Source organism: Megascapheus bottae, chromosome 11 (assembly GCF_031878675.1).
Source record: "Megascapheus bottae isolate mThoBot1 chromosome 11, mThoBot2.hap1, whole genome shotgun sequence".
Taxonomy (NCBI): Eukaryota; Metazoa; Chordata; class Mammalia; order Rodentia; family Geomyidae; genus Megascapheus; species Megascapheus bottae.
The window spans coordinates 12,149,276-12,166,355 of NC_143519.1; the positions used below are offsets into that span (position 1 = coordinate 12,149,276).

Consider the following 17,080-nt stretch of genomic DNA (forward strand, 5'->3'; position numbering starts at 1 on the left):
CTCTTCTTGTCCTTTCAAAGACTGACTCAACAATAATTCCTTCATCTGTATCAGCATCCGTTTCTCCTTTACTGTTTCATTTCTCAGCATGCTGTGGAAGCCATCTGTGGTATCTTATAATCCTCCAGCCAGGCTTAGAATCAACCAGTTCATGGTCATAAGACCTTTAAAACCCTGTGTCTTTCTTTGGAGTGTCTAATTTGATTTGCCAAAGCTCATCATCATTCAAGTTGTCAATCATTTTTTTTAATACAACTCTTGTGTGAAGCTTGCCTTTGACCATACATGCTCTGGTTAATGTCCTGCTTTTCTGCTTCTTATAACAGGAGGTTGCCATTAATGATTACACATTATACATGATAATATATAATAGTGTCACAGGAGCTGTTGAGTGCACAGACTAACTAAACTTGAAATTCTTCTAAGGAAAAAAATCATATTAAGTGAAGTAAGCCAGACTCAAAGGAACTTAGGCTCAATGGTTTCCCTCATTTGTCATAACCAGTAGAAACCTTGGGCTCTACTAGCAGAGATCTGCAATAGAGCAAAACCTTGATATATAAGGCCATATAGTATGAAGCTAATTGAAAGGACCTCCAGGATACTGAAACAAAAGCCATATAATGAATGATTGTTGTCCTTAATCTACTATGTTATCTTTCATCTCCTTTGCTGTCTCTTGGGTATCTCATATTGTTACAGTATCTCACTTTGTTATCTGATATATTGAATTTATTTGTATTTGGTTATTTGAAATTTGATAGGGAAGGGAGGAAAACCAAGACGGGGGGGTGGGTGGGGGGTGGGGGGGAGGGTGATGGGTACCAAGACATGTGAAAGGGTATCAATGTATGTGAATTAATGCACCTTCTATCTGGCAAATATCATGTAACCCTTTTATTAATTACAATAAAAATTATAGAAATAACTGTCCCTTTTAAGGGCTACTTCCCCCCCCCAAAAAAGAAATTCTTCTAAGCAATCAATGTTATTTTCTACCTAGATTTCCCCAACTCGTATTCACTTTTGATTCCAGGGGCAGATATAGCCAATAAACTTTAGGACTCCTCTCATGCACAATGCCTTTTCAGAGGAAATAGATCTTACCAGTAGGCTCCCATGATTATAAGTCCTTATAGGCTAAGTCAAAACAAGATATTTTAACTATGAGGAATTACAGCAACAATCTCCTCTCTCCTGCGATGCCATTAAATCAGATGGCATTGGAGTGATGGAGGGCATTTTGCAGAACTAGGTACCAGTTGGAGAAAGATTTATCTTCAATGGAATGTATTTAGTGGTTTTGAGTCTAGGGTATATGCTACCCATTTAGGTAGGAAGGGCTTCTAAGAATTCTCACCAGCCTGTGTTGCTTGAGTTGCTATGTAATAGCACAGAGCTGAAGCCAGAGGTCACTCTCATGGTGACCAACAACCTCAAGGTTATTGGTCATCTTCTCCTCCTTGTATAACTACTCCCTCTCCTTACATTCTCATATCACTTCACACAACTGCCCTCTTTCTGCTGGACCCGCTCTCTGCTCTTGACTGTGTGCTCTTGTTTCTCTCCCTGCCTCCCATCTGCCCCTCTCTGTTTCCCTGGCTGCTTCCCATCTTCTTCTACAGGGTCTGTGCAGTTGGCCTCTTCCCTTCTTATGGGTTTACAGCCACACAAGTTTCAGGTCTGAACTCTCCAGCCCTGGCATCACCCCACATGTCCACTTGACATTTCTATCTTCACATGTAAGGCATCTCAAGTATCTTGTCCAAAACAGACTCTTCGGTTCATCTCCCACCTTCAGTGAGCCCCACCTTAACTTTGACTTTCTCTTGCTTCCGTCAGGCCCTTTTCATTCTATAAATGATGGGGTCATTTGCCAACCCTTGGTTGTTTAATCCCAAATCCCAGCTATGATCCTTTCTTTTAAATCCTACATTCAGATCCCAAAACAAACTCTCCTGACTCTTCCTTCCAAGCATATCTAGCATCTGTCTCCATCTCCAGGTTTGGTCCTCTCTGATCTCCAGGCCATTGTCTCTGTTTCCATTCTGCCCAACCTCAGCCCACCACACATAGCCGACTTAATCATATGGAATCATTCCCCTGCATGGTTTTTTTTTAATTTATAATTTTTTTATTGTAATTAATAAAAGGGTTACATGATATTTGCCAGGTAGAAGGTGCATTAATTCACATATGCTTTCCCATCACCCTCCCCCCTATAATGGATCTTTTTTTTTTTTTTTTGCCAGTCCTGGGCTTGAGCTCAGGGCCTGAGCACTGTCCTTGGACTTTCTCAAGGCTAGAGCTCTACCACTTCCAGCTTTTTTGTATGTATGTGGTACCGAGGAATTGAACCCGGGTATTTGTGCATGCTAGGCAGGCACTTTAACCACTAGGCCAAACTCCCAGCCCCCTGCATGGGTTTTGCTTATGTTCAGAAGAAACACCTAGGCCTCCTTTAGAGTCCTGACTTCCTCCCTGACCTGCTGCCCATGGCACTGAAGCTTCATTGTTCTCTGAGTAGTGTCTTAACTTGTCCTACCTTCATATCTTACCTGCTGTTCCTTGTCTCACACAATGTTCCTTCTGGCATCATGGTTAACACCATATCTTTCTTGTACCTTCTTCAGAGAGGCCTTTGTTGACCTGCCATTCTAATGGCTATGCTGTCCCTCTGCTGCATCAACTTATTTTAATTCTCTTCACTGCATTTTTAACTGGGGATACACCTTCATTTGTCTCTGTATTGCTCTTCTTACTATCATGTAAGCGCCATGAGAACACTCTGTCTTACATATCCTACAGCTCAAGCATCTGTAGCCATTTGTAAAACTGAGTGAATGAATTTGTTTCACAGCCAGGGAAACTGAGGCACAGCAACTGAAGTCCCTGAGCACAAGCAGCACAGCCCACATGTCTGCTGGGATATGAAGCCAGGCAGGCCACCTTCAGAGTCCATACTTAACCACTGTACCATTCTGCCCTTCTCCACACCTATGTGTCTCCAAGGTGACAGAAAAGAAGATGCAGGTGATTATTCAAATCGTCTAAGCATTCGGGAAGTGAACCATGCAGTGTGTGCAGGAGAAGGAGGGGCCTCAAATATTCAAAGGTGGGACTTGATTTCGACTTGACCTCCAGCAATATTTTAGGAAATACCTATAAAAGCACAAGTTGCCTTAACTGTCAGCTATAGTTACCAGGGAACACACAGAAATATGGACATGTTGCAAGCTTGAAGGACTCCTGCACTTGACATTGCTGGTTCACTGGTTGTATCTGATGGCTATGAATTTGCCTCCTAATTCATCTTGTGTCAAGAGCTAAAACTATAAATCTTTATTGGTGGGTAATAACTGTGAACAAAGGTTTATTTGTTCATGCTTGTTTCTTTTTTTATTAAAAGATTCTATTAACACTGATTTTTATATCATATTTCAAACATCAAGTTTAACAAACAAGTATTCAAGAATGGAATCTCTATATGCAATCATTGGCACATAAATTTAAGAACAAAATTAAAATTAATCTGAGAGTTTGTACATCATAGATATATATTGATCTACAAAATATAGCAATATGTCTATAGAATATATAGCTCATCATAGATATTTATGTCTACATAGTTATATTTATATTTCCAAGTTCACGTCAATGACCTTGAGTATCCACGTATTGAGTCGTCGCTCTTGTACTGTTTGGATCTTGTACTGTTTGGATCTAATATCTACATATCAAGGAGACCATGTGCCTTTTGTTCCTTTGGTCCTGGCTTATCTCAGTCAACATGATTTGCTCTAGTTTCATCCACTTCCAAGAAAATTCCATTCTTTTATCTTGTCTGTTGGATATGTAGAATTCCATTGTATATATGTATCACATTTTTGTATCCACTCATCTGTAGTAGGGCATCTGGGTTGTTTCCATTGCTTGGCTATTGTGAATAGTGCAGAGATGAACATAGCTGAGCAGGTGTCCTTATCATATCCTGGATTATGATGTTCAGGATAGATGCCCAGGAATGGTATGGTGGGATCATAGGGAAGGTCTATTTTTAGTTGTTTAAGAAACCTCCAAACTGCCTTCTAGAGTGGCTGTACTAGTTTACATCCCCACCAGCAGTGCAGTAGAGTTCCTCTTTCTCCACAACCTCACCAGCATTTGTTGTTGTCTGAGTTCAGAATCTTGGCCATTCTGATTGGGGCAAGGTAGTATCTTAGGGTTGTTTTTATTTGCATTTCCTTTATAATCATGGATGATGAGCATTTTCTCATATGTTTCCTTGCCATTTTCACCTCTTCCTCTGGTAAGTCTTTTTTTACTTCCCTTGCCCATTTAGTGAGTGGTTGGTTGGGTTTGGGGGGGGGGATTAGTTTCTTGAGTTCCCTGTAGATACTTACTTCGTGAAAGTAAACAACAACAACAACAACAACAAAAAGTTGAGTCTGGCTATAAGTCTGCAGTCAATGTGACAAAACCAGCTCCAATCCTTCCTGGAGGTCTCCTGGTCTTCACACTGAAACAAAACAACAGTACATCTATCTGACATCAAGCAGGGAGGGTAAGGTCACCCTTGGGTGTAGAAGGCCCCCCAGGGGACTGCCAGTTTATCCAATTTATGATGCATAAGGTTCAAACAGAATGGGGAGTTGGCTGCCACTTCCCTCCCCTCCCCTGCCTCCTTCTCTTCCCGCCTCTCCCCCCGACCCCAGCCTCTGTTACCATCGTTTTTTGAGAAACTAATTTCCTTTCCATTCCAGCAGTGCTTGCTGGTTTTAAGAAGTGGTCTCAGGGTTCGGGTGTCTGAAGTAATTTGTTTTTGCTACAGTTGACAAAATACCATGGCCTATTCTTCCCAAGGCCTGGTTACTGCTTGAACTGAAATCAACCTGAGGAGTGCCAGTCAGGCCACACTAATGTACAGACACATGGCTAGAGAATTAAGTTCTTTTAATTTAGGTATTGTGTCGTCTTCATTCATCCTATCCACTGTTTCCCTACCTTCTGAGCCCTGTGTTTTTTTTGTTTTTCCTTTTTCCTGAAACCTAATCAAGTAGGAGGCGCTCCATGGATGGCAGACACTGTGAGTTTTCTGTCCACTGTGTGACTACCGTAAAGGCAGAATGAAATGGTTATAGGTCATTAGAATTGAGTATTTTCAGGCTCATTGCTGTGAGAAATTACTAATCACTCTAGCAAAGGTTGTTCATTGGGAAGCCTGAGATTTAAAAACACATTCTTCCCTTTCACTTGTAATTTTTATGAAATGATAATAATTCAACAGCTAGAAGAAAGAGCAGTAAAGTCATATATCACCATCACAGGTTAGCCTTCTGCCATTTCTACTTCTGACATGTAATAAAGGGCAACATATTAATAAAAGAAATTCAGAATTTACTTTAACCAAGAATGACTGAGGAAAAAAGATTATTTTTTGACCTTTGTTTTTATTTTGCTGAAGAAAAACTAAGACCAAATGTTCAACTTTGATTCTTTTGAATTGGCCAAGGCTAGATGTCTTTGTAAGTTGTCTTCCTGTGTGTTGCTTAGGAATGCTTTTTAAACTAGGTATTACATATGCAAGGATAAGTACCTGAATATAAAAATTCAAAAATGATTTCAGTAGGAGGGAAGTTAAAATTCTGAGTATGGCAGAAAAGTTTTGAGAGCAGTTCAGTAGAATATATATATATATATATACATATATGTATGCATGCATGTTTGTCCTTGTTTTGCACATCTAGTAGTTATTAGTAAGTGTTCCCCTAACCAAGGTCATTCTTTAAAGAAGTCATTTTAGTTGAGTAGCAGGTACACAGAAGGAATTCAGTAGGCAAGTATATCAATCTGAATCAATGGACCTTTGATCTCAGGGTTGGCAAGGCCCAAAATGGTCACTTAGTTTTACTACTCTTCATGAAAACAACCAACCAGGTACCAAGCGGCTAACCAATCCAACAACAGTAACAAAAATGCTCCTCATACCTTGTTCCCTTATGAAGCGTGATAGAAAGAGCTTTGTTAGCATGCTCCAGTCTTGCTGGGTTGTTTCCTCAACTTCCTTGTTCACCTATTGAAAAAAAAATCTAGATGACAAGGTACAGAGCCCAGAAGTATCCTTGGATGGTGATGTCAACTTAATGCATGGGGCTGAGGAATATTGGCTAAATTCAAATGTTCCTTGAGCAAGGAGCAGTGGGGACAGGGATAGCTGCCCTCTGTCCTGACAATGTCCAAGAGATGGAAGCGTCCTGTTCAAGTACTCTCTGTGGACTCTGGAGATCAGTTAGGTAGAGAAGGGAAACACATGTCTCAACTACAAATAGCGCAAGGCACCGATGAAGTCAGGAGAATTTACCTTTGGTTGAGGAAGCGCAGGCCTGGCCCATGGAATGAACTACAATAAAATAGACTTAAAACCCCTGACCAACAGCTGATAGGCAGATGGAGAAGATGTGACTCCCAAAATAGGTCTTATCCTTGAGACCCTTACATTAAAAATAACACATTAAACACATGAGCTCACAGTTACAACACCAACATGTCCCAAATACCCCTCTGTACATTTTATGGAAGGGAAAGTACTATTTAAACACATACATCAATTGAAAGGGGATTTCTTGATTTGGATTTGTTTTCTAGGCTAAATAAATGTTTTCCTCTCAATTTCCATATGCTGACATATATAGTCCCTTGAATTTGACAACAGAGCTCAAGCGATGCTCACTAAAGTCTGAGTCATATGGAGAAGATTTGGGGCAGGTGAGTGGACACAGCCCAAAATGAAGTCCAGAGCTCATTCATTTCTACCATGGGGTCATTTTGATCGACACCATTTTACCTTGCAAAGGAAGATACCACTTGGCATTTCCGCTGGTGAACCTCTACCAGCGAACCATCTACACAGCACACACAGAAGGAGAGTGAACCTCCTCTCTTTTTTTTTTTTTTTTTTTGCCAGTCCCGGGGCTTGAACTCAGAGTCTGAACACTGTCCTTAGGCTTTCTCAAGGCTAGAGCTCTACCACTTGAGCCACAGCTCCTTTTGTAGCTTTTACCGTCTATGTGGTACTGAGGAATCGAATCCAGGGCTTTGTGCATTCTAGACTCTAGCACTAGGCCATACTCTCTGCCCATGAACCTGTTCTTGCTGATTCCTTCTGCTAGAAGGGCACACTGCCTGATGTATGAGATCTGGAAGCCCCTCTTCTCCCTCATTTGCATGAGGGAATTAGGCAAGGGGCCTTCAAGGATTAGAGCTCTTGTGATGCATCTGGAGTCACACAGCAATTGCAGAGCACCTTGCAGACAGCCCAGTCCACCACATACAGCACGGAAATGATTCTGTAATTGAACTGTGGTGTCCACTGTGGTAGAGCATCCCCGAAGGAAGAAGTATAACCACTTGGGAATAGCATCTGGACAATTTTGGCTTCTTTAGAAATATTCATTTGAACAATCTGGGTGATTTATCAAAAACTCATTTTCTCAAAGTTTAAAATATTCAACAAATGACCTCGATTCCTCTTTCCTGTTGCTAAGGTAGGGACATATTTTAAATACACACATTCTGTCATAATTGCTCTGTCACTGACTTGCAATGCTTTCTAAGGAAAGAAGTCAGATTGACTTACACTAGAAAGAAATTGGGGGGGGGGTGGAGATTGTCCTAAGTCTGGCTGCTCACCAAGCCTGGGTCTTGCATCTCCACCTACCTGCTGGGCATTTAAACTCACATGCCTTGTCCTACCTCCACAGTCTGGCAACCCAGAGCCCCTCTCCCCACTGGTCCTCCTGGAGCTCGCCCTTCTTCTTCCCTTGGCAGTGGTACCAGCACTCACTACCGCCTTCTTTTTCTTTTGTCTCACAAATCCGGGAGTCACCAAGGCTGGCCTGGCATTCCCCTGCACTATCTCTGCCACCCCACCCTTCCTTTCTATTCCCATAGCCCCCAGACCCTTGCTGCTTCAAGCCTGGATAATGATAATAGCGTCCTGACTAATCGCTTACTTGTTTCTCCCCCCTGCAATTCACTGCTGCCACTTTAATCTCCCTAAAACACCATTTAATCATGCCAAACCCTTAATTAAAAATCTTCATTATCTCTTCATTACCACCCGGATAAAGTCCAAGCGCCTTAGTTTCCTTCCACTATCTGGCTTCCATCCACATTTCCAGCTTATTGCCCACTCTTATCCACAGTTTTTTTTTCTTTTGTAGGCTCCACTAAGACCAGTCTAGTCACACCATTCTTCAGCCTGGAACCATTTCTCTAGCTCTCTTGAGACTTGTGTTGATCCTTCGAGATCTGCCTTTTGTGAGGCCTTATCCCTACCTGTATCAGCCCAAGACCCCATGCACTTTACTATAGCGGCCATCAGTCCTTGCTTTGATCTAGGAAATATCTGTGTTATGCATTTCATGTCTCCTTCTCATAGCAAACACACTACTATATGTTGCCAGTAACTCCCCAGTGATGAATAATTATGATGCAATTGGAGTTGACGATGTTTGGGGTTTGATGGCCAAAGAGAATGCTGTTGCATGTCTCCATGGATGTCCTTGTGATTGTGTCAACCCTTTTGAGTGATGCGAGTGCTAGGTTATATGTAAAGGGAATTTACTGGCTGTGATTGGGTGCTCAGTTCAATGTAGCCATGCTCAAAGGTGTGGATTAAGGGAAAAGCTATGAAAAATCATTTGTGGGGGAAGATGGTGCTGATCTACACCCAGCAGACTGAGGAAGGCAGTGAAAACAGCTGTAGAACTGTGGGGAGGCTGTTCCTAGGTCCTTGCATGAGCACAGGTGTTGCAGGTCTATCCTGTTTACACTTATGCTGGGCTCAGGATCAGTCCACCAAAAGTCCTCCATATCGCGTCAGGACACAGCACCTAAGCTCAAAGATGAGAGTGTTGAATCTCCTGATGCTTGCTTCTTCTCTTCTCTTCTTTTCTCTTCTCTTGTCTTCTTTCCTTTCTTTCTCTTTTTCCTTCTCTTTCTGCCTTTCTTTCCTTTCCTTCTTTTTTTCTTTCCTCTTTCCTTCTTTCTTTCTTTTCTTACTTTCTTACTTTCCTCCCTCCCTCTTCTTTATTTCTCTTTCCTTATTTCTTTCTTCCTTCTTTCCTCTTTCCTCTTCTCTTCCTTCTGTTCTTCCTTTTTCCTTCCTTCCTTCCTTCCCTCCCTCCCTCCCTCCCTCCCTCCCTCTCTCCCTCCCTCCTTTCCTTTCCTTTCCTTTCCTTTCCTTTCCTTTCCTTTCCTTTCCTTTCCTTTCCTTTCCTTTCCTTTCCTTTCCTTTCCTTTCCTTTCCTTTCCTTTCCTTTCCTTTCCTTCTTACTTTCCTTCTTCCCTCTCTGCCTTCCTCACTTCTCCCTCTCTTGCCCCCCATTTCTCTCCTGACACTGGGTTTGAACTTAGACCTTGAACTTTCTAGGTAGACATCTGGTCACTTAACTACACTTACAGCCCTTTTCACTCTGGTTGCTTTTTGGGTCTTCATTTTCACCCAGCTAACCTGGACCACCATGCTCTTGTTTATGCTTTCCACTTCACCTAGGAAAGACAGGCATCACCATTTTTCCTCACTGTCTTCAAACCATGATCTTCAGGCTCTCAGCTTCCTCAATAACTAGGATTACAGGCATGAGCCACCATGTTCCTCTATGTTTAAAATTTTCTGTTGCTGGGTAGGTGTCAAGGTCCTCGAGAAAGAGTGATGGCGTCTTCCAAATCATTCATGTGTGAAAATCTATAAAATCTCTCTATAAAAATCCAGTTTTTCCTCCAGGGAAAATAGTTGGCATAACCAACACTTTATGATCTTTCTTTTTTTCAGAGTTCATTTTTTATCGTAATTAATAGAAGGGTTACAGTTATATTTGCCATTTTTTGTGCATTACTTCACACACATTGATACCCCTTCTCATGTTTTTGTCCCCATTTCTCTCCCCCCACCCCCAGAGGTTTCTTTTTCTCACATCCTCATCAACTTTTTTTTCTGTTTTTTTAAAGACTTTTTATTGTGATTAATAGAAGGGTTACATTATATTCACCATATAGAAGGTGCATAACTTCACAAACATTGATACCCTTTTTCATGACATGGTCCCCATTTCCCTCCCACCCTCCCCTGTTCATTTGATTTCCCTCCTTTTGTATCCAATTTTAAATAACCAATTAAGCACATATAAAATATATCAGATAATAAGGTGAAATACTGTAACAATATGAGATAACCAAGGGATGGCAAAAGAAATGAGAGATGACATAGTTCATTAAGGACAACAATCACTCATTATATGGCTTTTGTTAAACTGAAGATCCTCATCAACTTTTATTGTTTATTTCTTTGATGATTGTCATTCTGACTCTGATGAGATTGAATTCTAGTGTTCTGATTTGCCCTTCCTTTATGGCTAATACGGTTGAATGTTTCCTTGTGATTTGTATGTATTTCATGGCAGAATAAAATAGTATTTCATTGGGGGGAAAAAAAGAAAACAGTTGGCATAACCCTTTGCATGGCTGGGTTTAAACTTCAAATAATTTGTCATGAAGGCAAAAGAGGAAAGTGTAATTTCACTCCACTTGTAAAATCATATGTGGTGAAGAACAAAACTTTAATAAAACAGTTATTCTTTGAGAGAAGACAACAGGGAGGTCCTGACTAATATGAGAGCTTAGGGCATCTCCACAGTCAGGGCAGAGAACTGGTGAACTGCCTGCCCAAGGCCAGTCAACTCACTTCAGGACCTCTAGGCACGTGAGCGCCACCTACTGATACATTTCCCCTCAAACAAAACTACAAAACAAAACAAGTCAACTTGATCACATTTCTTTTGGAAAAATAACTTCATGTAGATATGTCTGTAATTTTGAATACTTTAAGAAGGAATCTTAATTATCCCCAATTTTGAAATAAAAAGACCAGAGCTGGCTAAATGAACCAAGAACCAGGAAATTCAAAGGTTTGATCAACATTTTGTATTACTTACAATTTGTTTCAGATTCTTTTCACTCCTGTATCTTCAAAAGTGCTGAGACATAAGTTTTCAAATACAAAGGAAGTCTCCAAAACACTGGATGAAAATAAAAGAAGCATAGAAGGGGAATGAGAATGGAGTGAAGAGAGCCCGGACCAAGACCTTTTATTATATGCTATAAATATTGTTTGTTTTGAACCATGTGGACCATGGTTCATTACTAATAAAATAAATTAAATTAAAAAAAGAGATGTCAGCATATGTTTGTGCTATGAACAGATATTTAGTTTCAGCAAAAATAACAGCACAAGTCACATTAAATTTATTTGCTAATTGGCAATGAAAAACAATGAAAAGAAAAAAATTTGCTTCAAGTAAAAGGACAAGTCGCCTAAATATAGACATAAAGTCTTTTTCCTGCTTTCCCTTCCTCCTTTCTCCCCCTTCCTTCTTCCTCCTTTCTCTCTGTAGACAAACACACACACACACACACACACACACACACACACACACACACACACAGAGTTCTGGAAGTTTTTTTTTTAAATATTTTATATATGCAGACATCTTAGAGATATCAATGTCTTTGGATAAGCTCTACCAAGGAATTTTCCTAATTGATCCTTTGACATATTAAAAAAGCAAACAAGTTATAAAGCAAAGCTCAAAGAACATGTCTTTCAGGTTGCTACAATCACTGAAGGAAGACATCCACTTATCTTCTGAAACTTGAAGAGAAGACATTCCAGGAACTGTGTGCCCAGAGTGGCTTCTTTCAGCACATGATGGTAATCCAGAAGCCATCAAGCTAGGTGACACTGCCATTCTTGTGAGATGCCAGGCTATGCTAATGTGTCCAGGAGTGACACCCCATTATAATATCTTCCAGCACACCTTGGAAACTAGGATGCTCAAAATTTTGCTTTGCACTTGATTTATAGAAAGCCAAACTGGTGAAAGCTAGCACACAGTTTCAAATATCTTTTGCCTCTAGTTGTGATTGAATTTCTTCCCATGATTAGCCGAAAGACTCTGGGGACTCCAGCACTGGTTTCCTAAAATGCAAATAAAACAGCACACAAATAAACAAAAGGTTTGCTAAGCAGTTGAATGGCTTATTTCTCTTTTCTTTTTTTCTTTCCCTCTTTCTTCCTTTCTTTCTTCCTTTCTTTCTTCCTTTCTTTCTTTCTTTCTTTCTTTCTTTCTTTCTTTCTTTCTTTCGTTCTTTCTTTCTTTTTCAGGTTACTTCAGAACATTGAACCAGCTTTCAGTGAATGAGCCATATCCTCGCCACACTGAAATTTGCATTTGGTCAGTATCTGGAGAATTGTTACATTTCTGCCATACTTAAACCAAAACAATAGAAGATGAACAGAAGTTTGAGATCTCTTTCATTATGAACCACAGAATGTGGCCTGAATGTAGTCTATTTTTAATAGCAAGAGCTAGGGTGCCTAATGCCAGTTACAAGCATATTTTCTATCATAGATCTGTATCAGAACTATAGAAGATAATAAATGACTGACTACAGCAATTATGATATGACATGTATTTGCTATTTCTATTACCTTAAACTATTTGATTGGCTAGAGGCCCACAGTTAAAATAAGAAAATTAATGTGAGAATGGAGATTTTAGAAACAACTCTGTGCTTGACAGTATAAATTTCTGATTTTAATGAAATGCTATATTGTTAGTCACATGACTAAAACTCTAAAATGGAATAAAATTAAACCACTAAGTAAATTAAACTTTACTAAGACACCATCTAAATTGTTGACCAACCATTATCTTCACTTTGATGAAGCTGGTCTAACCTTGACCTGACTGCTCAAACATTTTTTTAGAGCAACAACTGTGATCCAAGACAGCAATAGATCACTTAAGTAGAAAGAGGAAATCTCACAAATCAGAGTTCCACACTAGAGCCTCTGTTAGAAAATATCCATAGTGGCCAGGCACCAGCAGCTCATGTCTTTAGTCCTATCTTTTCAGGAGGCTGAGATTTGAGGATCATGATTGGAAGACAGCCCAGATAGAAAAGTCCATGTGAGTCTCTGATCCCTAATAAACCATTCAAAAATCAGAAGTGGCCCTGTGGCTCAGGTGGTAGAGTAAAAGCCTTGAGTACAAACAAGCACAGGGATAGTGTTCAGGTCCTGAGTTCAAGACCTGCAAATGATGAAAAGGAAATATCCATCGTGCTAGAACTTTGAGCAGTGTGGAAAACAATTGTGTGTGTGTGTGTGTGTGTGTGTGTGTATGTGTGTGTGTGTGAGAGAGAGAGAGAGAGAGAGAGAGAGAGAGAGAGAGAGAGAGAGAGAGAGAGAGAGAGAGATTTTGAAGTTATTTTCATTGAAAGTGCAAGCCATTTTGGTTGCTCAGTTCTTTCTGGCTCAGGAGAACCTAACATCTGTTAGGTTCTCATATCTATCTTCTTTTCTAAGATTGCTTGCTGTATGTTATAATAAGATCTATTCTAATATATAGCTAGATGGGTTTATGATGAATTATTTGTAATTTAATCTCCAATTAATGGACAGGAATTCTGCTTGATTAATTTTGGCCATTTTAAACAAAGGAATCAGAGTTAATAAATTTCCTATTCAGAATTCCACTTTAGAAACAGCAGATCTATTTCATTAAATAAAGCTTACTTAGTTTATAATTCTTTGAACATCTTCTTTATAACAAGTGACTGTGTATTTCATGGTCTAAAGTGCCACAACACTATTCTCACATATTCTGTGAAAATTCCATTAACTTCTTGAGAAATCCTATTTTCTCTGTAAATCTCAGTAATTCATTAGCCATTCCAACAAATACATCCGAAATAAAGCAAGATAAGAAATTTTTCCTAGGAAGACTTTCCCTGTTCCATTCATTCATTCATCCAATGAACAAATATGTATTATTTAATAAATGCCAGACAAGAGGTATTACAAAGACATATGAGGAAAACAGACTTGAATCAAATAAATACAAATAGGAAAAATAGTTTCAAATCAGTGTGAGAAAATTTTTTAAAAATCAAATTATGTGGGGCTGGGAGTTTGGCCTAGTGGTAGAGTGCTTACCTAGCATGCACAAAGATCCAGGTTCAATTCCTCAGTATCACATACATAGAAAAAGCCAGAAATGGTGCTGTAGCTCAGGTGGTACAGCTGTAGCCTTGAGAAAGCCCAAGGATAGTGCTCAGGCCCCGAGTTCAAGCCCCAGGACTGGCAAAAAAAAAATCAAATTGTGTGTTATGAATACTGACAGAATAACCTAGTTTGGAGCCAGTCTTCAGATTTCTTTGCAGAAGTCATCTCAAACATGAACTTGAATATCCTTAGAATGGGTGGGAGGAGGAGAAGGTAGATAGATAATGAATGGGTATTTGTATTTGTTTGAGATGTCTGGGATATGTCTAGAAGTATTTGTTTCTCTGAAATTTGAATTAAACTCATTATCCCATATTTTAATGTGGTAATCTCAGGTGAGCATCCAGCCTGAATCAAGGCTTTGAGGTGGGACAGGGACAGACACTTAGGTGACTGCCAGGTAAAGATGGCAGAGGGAGCTTTGAGATCAGAGACCTGGAAGCCTGGCTTCCTGTATAGCTTGTTGGTGTCAGTCTGCTGTTATCTAAGCAAAGTTCTGCAGCATACTATTCACAGGTTAATTTTAATTTAATCTAGTAACTTTTCAATTAATATAGAAACCTGAGGGGAAAAAATTTCTCAGCAAATACATCAACTATGAATTCCAGTAAGATTTGCTAATTTTCTTTGAAGGACGAGTTTAAATGATTGGATGAAGCATGTGTACGTGTGTCCATACACATGCATATGTTTACTGTTTGCTTTCTGGGTGGCCACTTCATCTTCAGTTACTCTAGATTGTCACTGTAAGCGTCAGGACCCTGAAAAATTCTGCTTCGTGGACTGAAAGCGTCCTCCCAAAATTCATATGTTGAAATCTCAGTACTCAATGTCGGTACTCAAAGTCAGGCCTTTGGGAAGGAAGTAGGTGTTGGGGGTTGTAGGCTTGAATGAGATGGTGCCTTTATAGAAAGCTACTAGAGAGCTATCATCTCTCTCCCCACGTACGAAAACAACCATCTACAAGTCCACCGTGAGGCCAGCACCATGACCTTATACTTCCCAGCCTCCGGGATGGTGAGAAATAATGATGTAGTGTTTAAGCTCTCAGCCTCTCATCCTCCATTAGAACAGGTTGAAGGAGCCAGGACAGATGGCTATTGGGGAAAAAGCACTGTACTGGCAAGCAGAGACACCCAATTGAGGCTTTTGACTCAACTCTTATTTCAAGACTGTCTTATTCAGTCCTCTATGGAGTCTCACATAAAACACTCCAAGCAGCGCATGTAATTTAGCCTTTTCAGATCTTTGAGTTAAGTAAACATTTTGGCTTCTCTTGTATAATTCTCTACTTGGAGTTAGATCATTTAATGACACAAACATTCCATCTTTTGCTGAACTCTCTAGTGGAAGGTGTTTGTTGGTAACATTTTTGGTTAATATAAAACTAACATCACAAGATCTTTCCTACCAAGAAGTTAAGGGAGAAAACAGTAAAGCCATTTCAGCTCTCCAAGGGTACTGGGATTTAAACTGGGCCGTGAGCTTGCTAAGCAGGTTCTCTACAGCTTGAGCCACACCCCCAGCCTCACAGTTTTCAGATAGAATGAATTAACTCTGTTATAAAGTCTTTTGACTTATCATCTAGCTACAGGTATGTCTCTTCTGTTCTCCATCCATTTGGGGTTTATAAAGTTCCAACAATGTGACACACTGAGAAATTTTTTTAGCACCTAAAAAGGAGCCAAGTAGGCAATTATTAAATTTGCTAAAATAAACAAAACAAAACCCCAAACTAATTCACTAAGCATCTAATTAGATAAGAGTTAAACATAATGACAAGTTCTAGGTATATTTAGAAAAAGAAAAAAAATAATGCTGTAAATCCCAAGACTCCCTAAAGAGTAAACTTGGAACCATTACAGCCTGAGCATAACAAATCACATTTCCTTTGAAGGATTCTCAGGATGCGGGCATCTTTCTCCAAACACATTTCAGGCTTATGACCTCACAACTGGGCTCAACAGGCAGCATCAACAACAAAAATACGTGCAGTAACCCACAAAAGAAAACTTCATCATACACATGAAGAGCCATTTAAATGGTAACTCCTTTGTAAAATCATTTGTAGATTAAAAAAATTTTTTTAAAGAATATCTGTATTCCATATTCCTTTTTGGAGAGTATTTTCCTACAGCTGCTATGATACACCACCATCAAGGAAGTGACAAATCACTAATGTTGATTGTCTCACAGTAGGGGAGACCATTATTCTGAAATCCAGAGATTGATTCCTTCAAGGGCTCTGAGAAAGAATCTGTTCTATGCCACATCCCTGTCTTCTGGTAGGCTGCTGTTGCTTACTGTGGTTCCCTGGCTTGTAAAGACAGTGTGTCTTCCCTCCATGTTGAGAAGGCCATCTGCTCTCATCCCCTCTCCCCTCTGTGTGTTCAAATGGCCTCTTCTTTCCTATGGACACAGGGACATGGGATTAGGGTTCATCCCAGTAACTCCATCATGTACACAGACCCTATTTCCTAACTTCATAAGGATCAGAACTTCAATATCTTTTTTTCTTGGTGGGGGAGGGGCGTGCAATTTAATCTGTAACAAATAGAGCTGAATAAGAATGCAGTTACAAAAAGGAATTCATGTTGTTGATTTTGAGTTTTAATTAGTGAGCAAGTAATATTTGCGTGCAATAGCATCTTGAGGCAGACAGCTTCAGGAGGGTGGGTTTTATGCTAGTACCACCACACAAGAATCTCTTCTAGTCAATATCATGGCTGCCTGTTACAACTCTTCTTTCAGACTCATGGGCCAACAATCAATGGTCAAAAGCTTCAAAAGGGCCAATTTTAAATGCTACTACTACAATCTGATTTTGACAAGTCCACGCCCCTTATAAACATGGGTTGCTGTAAGAACGGGCATGGGATGAAGTAGGAGGAGTCTTCCAGGGATAGCTTACCTAGATTGCCAGTGGCTTTGGGCAAATAATCCCATTTTCTT

At 39.9% G+C, this 17,080-nt stretch overlaps 1 long non-coding RNA gene across 1 annotated transcript; it reads right to left on the reverse strand.

Moving 5' to 3' along the window:
- Window positions 1-3,573: 3,573 nt before the first annotated feature.
- On the reverse strand, window positions 3,574-16,534 carry LOC150056758 (uncharacterized). The gene is made up of 5 exons (XR_016536975.1): window positions 16,433-16,534; window positions 10,995-12,037; window positions 5,989-6,073; window positions 4,404-4,519; window positions 3,574-3,937 (listed from the first exon to the last, which is right to left on the reverse strand). It is a non-coding gene; the product is annotated as an uncharacterized LOC150056758 (long non-coding RNA).
- Between the last annotated feature and the right edge of the window lie 546 nt (window positions 16,535-17,080).